The 13,417-nt window shown below is 37.3% G+C and overlaps 1 long non-coding RNA gene across 1 annotated transcript in view; it reads left to right on the top strand.

The window, feature by feature from the left end:
* The window catches only part of LOC137643717 (uncharacterized), a 15,914-nt gene continuing 2,497 nt past the window's right edge, over nucleotides 1-13,417 (top strand). The window contains exons 1-2 of the long non-coding RNA XR_011045055.1: nucleotides 1-132; nucleotides 5,647-5,740. This is a non-coding gene — a long non-coding RNA (uncharacterized lncRNA). The remainder of the gene's footprint in view (nucleotides 133-5,646; nucleotides 5,741-13,417) is intronic.

Below are 13,417 nucleotides of genomic sequence, written 5' to 3'. Positions count from 1 at the left end.
ATAGAAAAGCTGGGCAAGGTGGGCTCCTCTGATTGGCCACAGGACCAATTCCGATATGGAAAGTCTCACTGTAAATCTGGACATCAAGAGGAAAGGGTGTGTCGAGAATGGAGGGTTTGGAAGAGATTCAAGGTAAGATGGTGGACAAAAATAATATTTTTCATTAAGGTTTATTTTATACTCGCGTGATATACTTTATTCTGTAAACTTTAAAGGTTCGAATAAGCATTAGTAACCTTAGAAATATGCATCAAAAAGGATTATTTCAGGTTACAACTTTCGAGAATTTAGCCATTTTCGACGAAATTTTAGAACCCGGTGATGTCTCCATAGTTTATGGAGGCCATGACACCTTCCAAAAATATATATATTTTGAGTGTGTGTGAATATTCCGAGCCTCCTAAAGATGAAGCTGGTTCATGATATTCCTTTACTCAAGAAAGGTCGTAGAAATTAGTGTGAATATTCTGAAACTGTTCAAGGTAATAGTAGTTCACGACATATTTTTTTTAAGGTTGGGTCTTACATCGAAATGATAAAGCGAATCGGTGAATGGCGAATAAAAAAAGATAGTGAACGCCTATATCAAGGAATTATCCAGAAGAGGGGTGTGGGTGGGGGTGAGCAAAGTTTTGGATAGATTCAATAGAGATTTTGTGTAGTGAAAATGCCCCGCCTAACAAGGCAGCCCAAAACACAAAATTTCTCACCGTTTTTATTCATGAAAATAGCTTCCATGAATCTTATATACTAAAATGTTTTTATTCATACGACTCTTTTATTTTTGTGCGAAATCAAAGCTTTTAAAATAGTTATCCTCGTGAGCTTTTTTGAAATTTTGAATGTCGACCACGCCCACATGTTCGGTTATTTAGATGACCTTAATGGTGGCGGACTTCTTATTTTATCAACAACTAACTTTGTATTTTATTGAATTCGTGTTTTTTCGATAATTCATATGTATATATATATATATATATATATATATATATATATATATATATATATATATATATATATATATATATATATATATGTACGTGCGTGCGTGCGTGATGGCTAATATAGGATATTCTGGTTATTATATTATACATTAATTTCTAGCGAAACTGGAATTCTCTATAAAATTGGATGAACGCTGGTTACTTTAAGAGACGGATTTTGGGTTACTACGCTTTAGTCAGCCTTCTGTTCTTTGTAAGACGTAATCATTATAGCTGACTCTTTTAACCAAATAAGAGTTGCTAAATATTTATGCATAATTTCCCAGATGTTGTTTTACTAGGCATTTTTACCCTCCACTTTAGTTGTAAGTGCAAAAGCATATATGGGACGTGATGTGAATCGCAGGTAATTACATTACAATTTCACGTCACCTAAACGAACCATATATTTTTCAATTATTATAACCATCTTGTGTTTATCATATATTTCTGACCATTACTGTTGCTGCAAATATCGTGTCATGCATTTCATGTAAAATTCAAGAAGTTAAAAAAACTTGCGCTTTTATTTATTTAATTTTAAGGGCTGCTTTCTTGATCCGATCTCACACGGGAACCCTAAGCACTAAATGACCCACCAAGATCAATATATCGTACAGGCTACATTCTTAAACACAGCGTATTGCGTATTTATTTTAATGTAAAGTTTTATTTAACTTTCTGACCTTTTAAACAATTTCTGTCGTTTAAAGTAACATAACAGGTACAGCTTATATATTCAGGGTTGCCACTTTGGCCTTTTAAAGGCCAAAAAACTCAAATTTGGCCTCTTAAAAAAATTGGTTGGCCTTTAGTAATATGAAAAAAAGCGGGTCTTAAATGCTGCTAATGGGTTTTCTATTAATTAGTTTGCCTTTTAAAAGCTTCTATTGAATAGAAGTTGGCCTTTTGAAGCTTCTTTTGATTAGAAATTGGCCTTTTAAAGCTGTTGTTGATTAGAAGTTGGCCTTTTAAAGCTTCTGTTGATTAGAAATTGGCCTTTTAAAGCTGCTGTCGAGTAGAAATTGGCCTTTTCTCATTTAGAAAACCTAGCAACCCTGATAGTGATAGCGATCTCATTGGTACTATTTGGCTGTTGGTTGAGGTCGGTTTTGTCCAGTTTTGCCGAAACCGTGGAAGGTCCCGGTTCCTCAATTTAATTTGATGTGATTTTTATTTCCATCATCAACGCATGCCATAAGCTCGGGTACTTAGTCTCTGATATGTAATATATAAACTTTACTTTGACGGCTTTTTTTCATGTCCTGTACAGCAGGGAAACCCTACTCTGTACAGGACCTCCACTGTCATTTTATCTAGTTCGTTCAGAGTATTCAACAATCACGTATTGCTCATTTTCCGTTAAATGGTCATTGTCAAAGGACTCGCAGAATAAGAGTGCCTTCAGTTTTCTCTTGAAAGCCTTAATGTCTTCAATCATTCAAATGTTTCGTGGGAGCTTATTGTATAGTCTCGGGCCCGCATATTTAAAGGCTCTAGAGCCTACAGTAGACATATATCTAGGTTCCAATAGTTTTAAAAGCTGGTTTTCATATGATTTTAAATATTGATAAGTGTTAGCATTCCCTTCGCCGATATAATTTTGTTTATAGAATTTATATTGCGGTGTGATCAATATGATTTATTGTTAGCAACTTACTCATTAAAGGGAAGTGAACGAAAGTAAGCTTTAAAATGCCAGTGTTGTTTAAATTATAATTTCCGATGGGGGACGTATGACATACATGACAAATACCACTAACTAACTTTGCTTTTACTGTCCCAGATATGGACAGATTGAGAAGGTATTAAATGTAGGAATAATATTGCTGGTAGTTTATGAAAATTGTTCCGGTGGTCATGAAGAGAAAGTTGAACCCAGGGTATTAACTGGTAAGGACAGAGAAAACTTAGAGATACTAGATATTGGGTGAATTCTAAATACTGCAAAAAACATTCAGGGGTTTTGAATTCTATCTGAAACTTAAAACTGCGAATTAATTGGTGACGTTGTTCGATTTGTTGCTACGAAGACTTTTAATCAAAATTGGTTTACGTAGTTGAATGTGATATTTTCTTAGACAAATGGTAATTGATTACGCTCTATGATTTTGTGAACGTTTATAATCGAGTTGAAAAGAATGATTTACAGAACAATAAAGAAAGGCGAGAGATTGATGAAAGGTATCCCATCTCGAGAAAGAATTACCCCAATACTAATTGAATCACAATGGCTGCCTATTACATTATCAGAAACGGACGCCTAAAATAGAGAATTGCTACACATTGCCAACAAATCGTGTCGACACAAGATGTGAGATATACTAAATACCTAAGAATGTGGACGATAAACTGATCTTGTAGGGCACAGAATTACCCTGTGTGACAGTACCAGAAAAACGGCCCTTAAAGTTAAATAACTATTATATTAAGAATACTTTCAACAGTATATAATGTACATATTTGGAGCCGGTGGATTTGCTGGTTAAAAGATATACATACTGTATATAAAAAATTATTTGAATGCTTTCTCGCTCAAGTATTTAATCCTGAAATTGATTTAGCGATGGGAAAAATGAAACTCATGAGGCTATCGTGCAGGAATTGATAAAAGTTGTGTTTTCCCCGGCTGGAGACTGAATCTACATTCGATAGAATTCGTAACAAATAGTTTTTACATTTGAGGTAAATAATGATAATTAACTTCTTATTCATATTTTCTTAGCTAATTCTAGTCAAAAAGTGTCTAATGATTGTTGCTTGTTATTGTGGGGCTGTAAACTCGCTATTTTTACAGATACCAGCTATTCGAGCTTAAATTCTAGGATTTTCAAGACATTTTAGAGGTAAATAGAAGTAAAATGATTAACAGGTTGAATATGCTCAGTGCAAAAAATTCAACAGCACCAAAGAAATCTTTGGTTGGGTGTTGTGGGTGAGGCCACCACGTAAGTGTTTATGAGGGGACGGGGAGGTTGTGAGCTCTGTTTGAAAGGGGTGAAGGGTGAAAGGCGATAGAGAGCTCTTGCTTTAAAGGGTTGAAAGGGGTTAGAGAACTGTTTTAAAAAGGGTGAAAAGAGATAAAGCTGTTTTAAAGGGTGAAAGGAGATAGCTGTGTTAAAAGGGTGAAAGGAGATGGAAAGCTATGTTTTAAAGGGTGAAAGGAGATAGCTATGTTTTAAAGGGGTGAAAGTAGATAGCTCTGTTTAAAAGGGGTTAAAGGCGATAGAGAGCTCTGTTTTAAAGGGGTGAAAGAAGATTGAGAGCTCTGTTTTAAAAGGGTGAAAGGCAATAGAGAGCTCTGTTTCAAAGGGGTGAAAGAGGACAGAGATCTGTTTCAAAGGGGTGAAAGAGGATTGAGAGCTCTGTTTCAAAGGGGTGAAAGAAGATTTAGAGCTGTTTCAAAGGGGTGAAAGAAGATTGAGAGCTCTGTTTTAAAAGGGTGAAAGAAGACTGAGAGCTGTTTTAAAAGGGTGAAAGGAGATTGAGAGCTCTGTTTTTAAAGGGTAAGAGGAGATAGAGAGTTCTGTTTTAAAAGGGGGAAAGAAGATTGAGAGTTCTGTTTTCGAAGGGTGAAAGGCAATAGAGAGCTCTGTTTCAAAGGGGTGAAAGAGGACTGAGAGCTCTGTTTCAAAGGGGTGAAAGAAGATTTAGAGCTCTGTTTCAAAGGGGTGAAAGAAGATTGAGAGCTCTGTTTTAAAAGGGTGAAAGAAGACTGAGAGCTCTGTTTTAAAAGGGTGAAAGGAGATTGAGAGCTCTGTTTTAAAAGGGTGAAAGGAGATTGAGAGCTCGGTTTTAAAAGGGTAAGAGGAGATAGAGAGTTCTGTTTTAAAAGGGGGAAAGAAGATTGAGAGATCTGTTTTCGAAAGGTGAAAGGAGATAGAGAGCTCTGTTTTAAAGGGGTGAAAGGAGATAGAGAGCTCTGTTTTAAAAGGGTGAAAGGAGATAGAGAGCTCTGTTTTAAAGGGCAAAAGGAGATGTAGAGCTGTTTTAAAGGGGTGAAAGGAGAAAGAGAGCTGTTTTAAAAGGGTGAAAGGAGATAGAGAGCTGTTTTAAAGGGGTGAAAGGAGATAAGAGAGCTCTGTTTTAAAAGGGTGAAAGGAGATAGAGAGATCTGTTTTAAAGGGCAAAAGGAGATGTAGAGCTGTTTTAAAGGGGTGAAAGGAGATAGAGAGCTCTGTTTTAAAGGGCAAAAGTCAATAGAGAGCTCAGTTTTAAAAGGGCGAAAGGAGATAGATAGCTCTGTTTTAAAAGGGTGAAAGGAGATAGAGAGCTCTGTTTTAAAAGGGTGAAAGGAGATAGAGAGCTCTGTTTTAAAAGGGTGAAAGGAGATAGAGAGCTCTGTTTTAAAAGGGTGAAAGGAGATAGAGAGCTCTGTTTTAAAGGGGTGAAAGGAGATAGAAAGCTCTGTTTTAAAGGGCGAAAGGAGATAGAAAGCTGTTTTAAAAGCGTGAAAGGAGAGAGAGAGAGGCTTTAAAGGGCTGAAATGAGATAGAGCTGTTTTAACACTAATGTAATTCTCTCTCTCTCTCTCTCTCTCTCTCTCTCTCTCTCTCTCTCTCTCTCTCTCTCTCTCTCTTACTACAAATTTCATTTTGTATTGAATAACTTGAATATAATGAAAGATAAAATTACCAAAATATTAATTAATTTCCTTTTTCAGAGGTTGAAGATTCTTGTCAAGAAAGTGATATTCTTCGTGGCCCGTATCTCAATTGTTCATCTAAAGACCACAAGATGGCGGTAATTACAGATAAGTAATTAACTAGATAAGATTTTGGTGTTTTATGAGTGAGAACATTGAATTAGAAAAGTTCGGTTTTTTAGGTTATTGAAGTATTTAATCTTTAAATCTCCTTTTAATACAAACAAAATATCTCCCTGTGAAATTTATCCTGATCGTCCCGATGTTCATTATGCTAGTCTTAAATGTTAACTTTTTAGCATTCTCATCCATATCCTGTGTCAATAGTAGAATAATTTCTAATCCTGTCTCTTCTCGTCACTACACACATCCATTTCAACATCAATATTTCTACCACTTCCTTTTTTCTATCTTGGATCTTTTAAATTACTAATGTCTTAGTTCCACACATCCATTAAGAGTCTAATTTTACTTTCATAAAAACATTTCTTTAACTTTTGCATTAATCCCTTGTCGCCTAGAATTCCTGATAACCACCAATTCATCAAAGCACCTTTTATGGTATAGTTAATTTCTAAGTCCATATCTCCATTTGTTAATTTGGTTCTAGATGCTTAGAATATCCAACCCTCTCGATGTCATCCAGGCCCAGTTTCACTGTACCCTGTCTTCCTTCTACCATCCATAGAAAATCTTTCTTTTTATGCTTATCTAATGTCTTGATCTTCAAGTGCTTGGATCCATATTTCTAGCTTTAAGTTACCCAAACAGTTTTAAGAGGAAAGGATGTGCTCTAGGGGCCCTTTTCTTTTACGTCTGATGTTATGGTGCCCATCACTAGGTCAGAATTGTAGGGACTAAGAGCTAATCCTTAATGTAAAACATCACTCTCCCTAAAAGATTTTTGTACTTCCCACATAACTTCTTATTTGTGAGGTTCCCTCTGAATACTTAATGTTGTACTGCTCTATTATACTTATCTTGTACTGCTTTATTATACTTATCAGAAACTGCCTTCTCTCTCTTATCTCCATACTTCTTGCCTTAGTACCTTATCATTTTACTTTTTTCCAAATCAAATACTTTTCCAATGTGTGGCTCAATGCCAAATATATTGCGTCTACTATATTCCTCCCTGGCAAGAACCTAGGTTGATCCTCAGTTACTGGAGTTTACTTCCTTATTTCTTCCATATTTTTTTTTTTATAAATCTTTATCGTGTAGGGTAAGTTTTATCAATTGTTAATTAGAGCAGTCGTGTAAATCACCCTCCTTTTATATTTGTTCCTATACAAATACAAACCACTGTCCTTTGATAGGAATATGCTTTCTGTGAATCTGGATTTGGTTATTAAAGTATTAATGAGGTGACTAGTTATTGCCAGGGGCCAAGAAAGCCACACCCACTCGACAGGGCACAGATCTCTGTTGGTTTTCAGCCGCCGGTAATAGACAAATGACTGACTCTCTCAACTGGCCGTTTTAATATTCAGGTAATTGGTTGGCAGATCGTAATGTACAATGGTTTTGAGGAAGAAATTTTTTGCAGTTTCCTGGTAACTGTAACCGACTAATAGATATCACTGTATTCTGCCGATTCTACATTCTTGTTCCTGTTGATAGATTTTCTCATGATTTTCTATAACCTCTCTTTAGTCGCCTGGTATGCACTACGACAATTTAATTATAGGTAGCTTATGGTAACTAAATAAATATATCGTTTGTATCTATATGCTCCATTGGAGGAAGAGGTTTCTGCCACAAACTGTTACGCAGAAGGGTACCGCTCTTCTTAGCGTGTCTTCCTGTTCCCAGTAAGGCACTAGGTGACCTAGTTATCTTGTCTCTTCCTATAATGGCTTACCCGTGGGAACGTTGTCATTGGTCTGAAGGACCCTTAAGAAGCACTGAAAGTTCCTTCTCCTCTTTTGCCTTTTCGTTGTCTCTTCTCACTGTCTGACGAAATGAATGGTCCTGCCCTTCTTTTCTTCTCTTTAGAATAGAAAGTCCCAAGTAGAACGATCAATTGGAGTTGCTACTGTAACGTCTGCAGTTTCTCACCCTGTGTGAGAGAGCACTACTGCAGAAGTAATATCGATTCCCTTCAAACAGAATGGAGAGATGATGACAACTCTTCGCATAATCGTCCCTGTGTGCGCTTCTACAGGCGCACTACTATGCACACACCCTCGCCTGTTAGCTCGCTCCCCCACTGGCGCATACCCTCAAATGTTCGTGCAGTCGTGCTCTCCTATGTGCACATGCTCTCCAGTGCACCCCTACTCTCCAGTGCACCCCTGCTCTCCAGTGCACCCCTACTCTCCAGTGCACCCCTACTCTCCTGTGCACATGTGTACCCCAATCTGTTCGTACACGCACCACTGTATGTGGGCTTCTTTAGGAGTAAAGCCTCACTTATTCATGTGCAACTTTATGGGCGCACACACCACTAGCAGTCTGTAATGCGTGGAGGATCAGGTAAATTATGCTCCTGCAGAAAGCAAGGTAGAAAGGATCACAATTCAGTGACTCCTTGCAACTCCTATGAGTGGGGACGTACCAGTAAGTACATTGAATGACACACTGATAACATTCTAGACCTGCCTGCTGATATTACCTTTGATATACCCGAATTGGCCTCCTTCTGAAAGGAGCAGAGGCAACATTAGGGTTGCCAATAAGATTTACAAACTCCTACAGTCAACTTTTACAAATAGTCGATGGGGAACTGGAGACTAGTCTTCAGACTCCCTGCATGGTTCCTCAGACCCCATTCAGAACATGCACAAATGATAGTGTCTAGTCCAATGTAGGAATGAAGACAGCTCGGTTCCCGTATAACTGATGGACACATATCCTCGGATCCATTCTCAATGTCCTACTGGAGGCTTTGTCTACTGGAATTTTGGGTAAAGTAGCTGCCCGGTGCTCTGGTTTGGCTACTACACCCCAAAGTTCATGCTAGTCTTGTATTAGCACTTTCAATCGGCACTCGTCTATTGAAGGGTTTCAGCAATTTACCCTTTCTATTCTTCTACAAAGTCATCTCTTCAATGTCTGCAAGTTAAGATATATCGGAAGAAGTTCAATAGAACTCTTAAATAAAGGTGGGAGTATCTGTTAATACCTTAATACAACAGCTTGGGGGTGGCTCCCCGGTAAATGATCGTAGCAAAGTGTTAGCTTTACTATTCCAAAAATGCCATTCATATTGATAATGACATCATCTGAAACTTCCTTCATTGATAAGAAAGATAATACTGCACAGCTGCTTCCCAAACCATTGCTCCAATAGCTCCTGAAGCTTCACTTGTCAGCAACCAGCATTTCTCTTACCTTCGGGTTGGGTGGTAACAAGAATACGGAACATTCTGTCCTGGTAACTGGATGATGTATATGTAATTAGATCTCCTTTCCTCTGAGAATCTACTGTCCACAGACATACATAGGTATGTAGGTTGGCCTGGGCACCAACCGCCCGTTGAGATACTACCGCTAGAGAGTTATGGGGTCCTTTGACTGGCCAGACATAGGACCCTTCTCTCTGGTTACGGTTCTTTCCTTTTGCCTACACATACACCGAATAGTCTGGCCTATTCTTTACAGATTCTCCTCTGTCCTCATATACCTGACAACACTGAGATTACCAAACGATTCTTCTCTCAAGGGGTTAGCCACTGCACTTTAATTTCAGTAGCTACTTTACTCTTGGTAAGGGTAGAAGAGACACTTCAGCTATGGTAAGCAGCTCTTCTAGGAGGACACTCCAAAATCAAACCATTGTTCTCTAGTCTTGGGTAGTGCCATAGCCTCTGTACCATGGTATTCCACTATCTTGGGTTAGAGTTCTCTTGCTTGAGGGTACACTCGGGCACACTGTTGTATCTAGTTTCTCTTCCTCTTGTTTTGTTTTAGTTTTTAAAGTTTAAATAGGAAATATTCATTTTAATGTTGTTACTATTCTTAAAATATTTTATTTTTCCTTATTTCCTTTCCTCACTGGGCTATTTTCCCTGTTGGAGCCCCTGGGCTTATAGCATCCTGCTTTTCCAACTAGGGTTGTAGCTTAGCATTTGATAATAATAATGATAATAATGGATAGGGATAAAGTGCCCACCTGAGTTCATTTCCATCTATGGGATGTGATCTATTATTATTATTATTATTATTACTATCCAAGCTACAACCCTAATTGGAAAAGCAACATGCTATAAGCCCAGGGGCTCCAACAGGGAAAAATAGCCCAGTGAGGAAAGGAAATAAGGAAATAAATAACTGAAGAGAAAAAATTAACAATAAATCATTCTAAAAAAAGTAATGTCAAAAGAGATATATCATATATAAACTATTAACAACGTCAACAACAAATATGTCATATATAAACTATAAAAAGACTCATGTCCGCCTGGTCAACAAAAAAGCATTTGCTCCAACTTTGAACTTTTGAAGTTCTACTGATTCAACAACGGAATGCACCTGCTTTTCAACCTACTTGGAATTCTTGCAATGCTACTACTTCACAAACTTTCCAAGGAGTTTAATAAACCCTTTAGTAGTGATGGTGATCAACAATGCTTCCATTTTTGGCCTAAGTTACAAAGAGGCCCCGTTCATAAACCCATTGCATGCAGGTGCTAGTCTTGGGTTAGAGTTTTCTTGCTTGAGGGTACACTCGGGCACACTGTTCTGTATTGTTTTTCTTCCTCTTGTTTTGTTAAAGTGTTTATACTTTATATCGGAGATACCTATTTTATTTAATGTTGTTACTCTTCTTAAAAATTTTATTTTACCTTGGTTGCTTTCCTCAGTCGGCCATTTTCCCTGCTGGAGCCTCTGGGCTTATAGTATCCTGCTTTTCCAATTAGGGTTGTAGCTTAGCAAGTAATAATAATAATAATGATAATAGAGCAGTGAAAGGTTTTTAGGCAATAGCACTGTTTGAGAAAACATACTGTACTTAATGTTGTTATCCCTACAACATCTTGTGGCAAAAAGGCTTTGGAATTCACCATGCAATAGAACAAGAAACTTCATGGAATCCTCTAGTCCCAGGCTATGGGTAAAGTTTGAAGATACCTTGCAACATTTCCAGGAATTCTGGACGCTTAAGTCTTCCCGCTCATCTTTTCCGTTCTTAATCTCATCCTTAAAAGGCCACTATCAGGAACCAGTAGAGCTTGCCTCCTTGTTTTTAGATGGGGACACTATGACGTTTCCTTCAGTTTGGAGGGAGTGAGATAGATATCCGTATATTTCTGGATTTGTGAACAAATCCAGAACAGGTGAGAGGACCTCCAGATTCGGTTATACAGTCAGAACATCGGATCTATCCCTACTATTTGGAAGAACCTGCCAGAGGCGCTTTTCAAGAAATGATGTTATCAGCAGACAACCTTTGCTGCCCTTTGCATATGAGAGAACTCACGTTTCCTGGATACCTTTATCATTGAACTGGTGATAGTGGCCCAAGAGATCATGTAGCAATCCTAGCTCCTTCACTGGACAGAAAAATATCTCGTCTAAGGTAGCAGTGGTAACTTAAGTTTAGAGTGAGAGGTGATATTGCCAGCCTTTTACTTCTTTCTTTCCTTTACTTGGGGGTACAGCATTCATTTATCTATTTTCTGGATCAGAGGATAAAGGCAGATGAGCCACGTACTTTTCTTAGCAATAATTGTTCAGAAGTATCTCCTCCATCCTCCTTGATAATGGGGATGATGGACTAACGTATGCACCTATGGCCTCTTATACCCATTCATTTAGATATATCATCCACACGGATATAGCTTCTTCAACCGTCTGCCAGTCCACAGTAATGACCTAGCTTAAGACCTGCATCTTCTGCATGCCCAGCTCGTTAAGAGGTTGACACGAGTTCCTACCATTGCTCCTATATTGGATAAAACATACTTTAAATTTTCTGGGAACGTAAACCAGCCAGTTGGTTTTAGGGATATCTCCCTCCAAAGGATTAGTCTCCTATTAAAAGATGTAGTTTTGTATTCCTGTGGGAAAAATTCACATTTTAAGAGATTTGTATTTTTTCCCAATTATACAAACCTGAATCCTTTAAGTTATACTTACCATCTCCACCAAGCCCAAAGTCATAGGCTTGAGTTAGTGAGAGCTCTGTCGCTTGTCGGGTGGGCAGGGCTTTGTCACCACCAGGTAGTAACTATTGACACCTTGTTGAAATATTAACATCTGAATCTACCTTTAATGAAATCATTGTCCTATTAAAGGACTCAGGTTCTTATAGTTAAGAAAAATGTTAATTAGAATATTTCTTAATTGCCGCCATTTGGCTGACAGTCCCGTATTCATTCCTTGCAATAGATTTCCCAAATGTGTCCATACTTTGACTAGAATACCATCAGTTCACGCTTCCTATCCCGATATTCTCGAAGTGTTTTCTTCATTTCATATCTACCTATAGCTGTAACTGTTCTTTCTTGCATGTGGATTCTATTGTTATTCTAGGGTTCTTTTCAGTCAATAACCTTTTGAAAAATTATTCCCTCCATCTTACTCTTAGACTTTATTCCTTTACCAAAACGTATCTATAGCTTACTAAATGTGTTTGATATGTATCATGTTATTGGTCTGTTTTATCTACAGATTTTTTTCATTTATGTATAATCATTTACTCGGTTAATGCTTCTATTTTTCCATACAACTCATTACAGTTGTCTTTGCCCTTGGTACAGATATTCTTACCTCTTTCTTTGCAATTTCCTAAGACGATATATTCGTTTAAATCTATTCCAATAATAAGCTCTCCTTGCTTCTTGTGTCATTTTAATTATTTCCTGTACATCATAATTTGATCACCGACTTTCCTCATTCGGTGGATCTCTACCGAGTGTGTTTTCAATTATTTCTTTCTGTTGAAATGGATCATCATGCAATTTTCTATCCAGCAGGTATTTGTCCTCTTTAATATAATATTACTTGACGTTCTGACCTCTAACACTTTGTCTTTGGCTTGCTCTTTTCCTCTTTCTCAAACTAGTCAGGCACCAATAAGCAGTGTTACATATTAACATTATCTCCTCTTTTATCAAGTAATTTTTTCACTTGGATAACTCATTCATTACAGTGTTTGTGAATCTGGCGTGTTGAAGGTCACTGCAAAATCTATCATTAGCTCTCGTTCTTCTTTCCTTTCCCCCATTCTGTCTCTTCTGTAAAGTCTACTGATGTTTTCCTAATTACATCAAATATACCACTTCAGATCACATCAAGTGACCACTTTTTCCCAATTCTTTTGACGTCGTAATTTAAATCCTATGTCTCTTATTCCTTCGTACCTTGTTAACCAAACCTCAATTTTAATTTTTGGAATTACATCAAATATAGCCCTTCAGATCACATCAAGTGACTACTTTTTCCCAATTCTTTTGACGTCGTAATTTAATATATATGTCTCTTATTCCTTCGTAATATGACGACCAAACTTCAATTTTAATTTTTGGAAATTACCTTTAACCTTGTTTCCTCTCCATCTTATCTATCCCACTTCGAAAGATGTCAAGTTTCCTTTTATTCATAACATCTATTTCCATCTCTTAGTACATTCAGTAACATGTCCAATCTTTATTAACTTGTTTCTTCTCCATCTTGTCTCTTTGTACTTAAAGGATATCAACTTTCATTTTCTCCATACCATATATTCCCAGCTTACTTCTATCAATTTACATTCAAAACATGTCCACCACATGTCTTTGCCAATCATCTTTACCTTGTTTCCTCTCCATCTTGTCTCTTTTACTTAAAAGATGTCAATTTT

The sequence above is a fragment of the Palaemon carinicauda genome, chromosome 7 (genome assembly GCF_036898095.1).
Source record: "Palaemon carinicauda isolate YSFRI2023 chromosome 7, ASM3689809v2, whole genome shotgun sequence".
NCBI classification, from domain to species: domain Eukaryota; kingdom Metazoa; phylum Arthropoda; class Malacostraca; order Decapoda; family Palaemonidae; genus Palaemon; species Palaemon carinicauda.
This window is presented reverse-complemented; position numbering and strand designations above follow the sequence as displayed.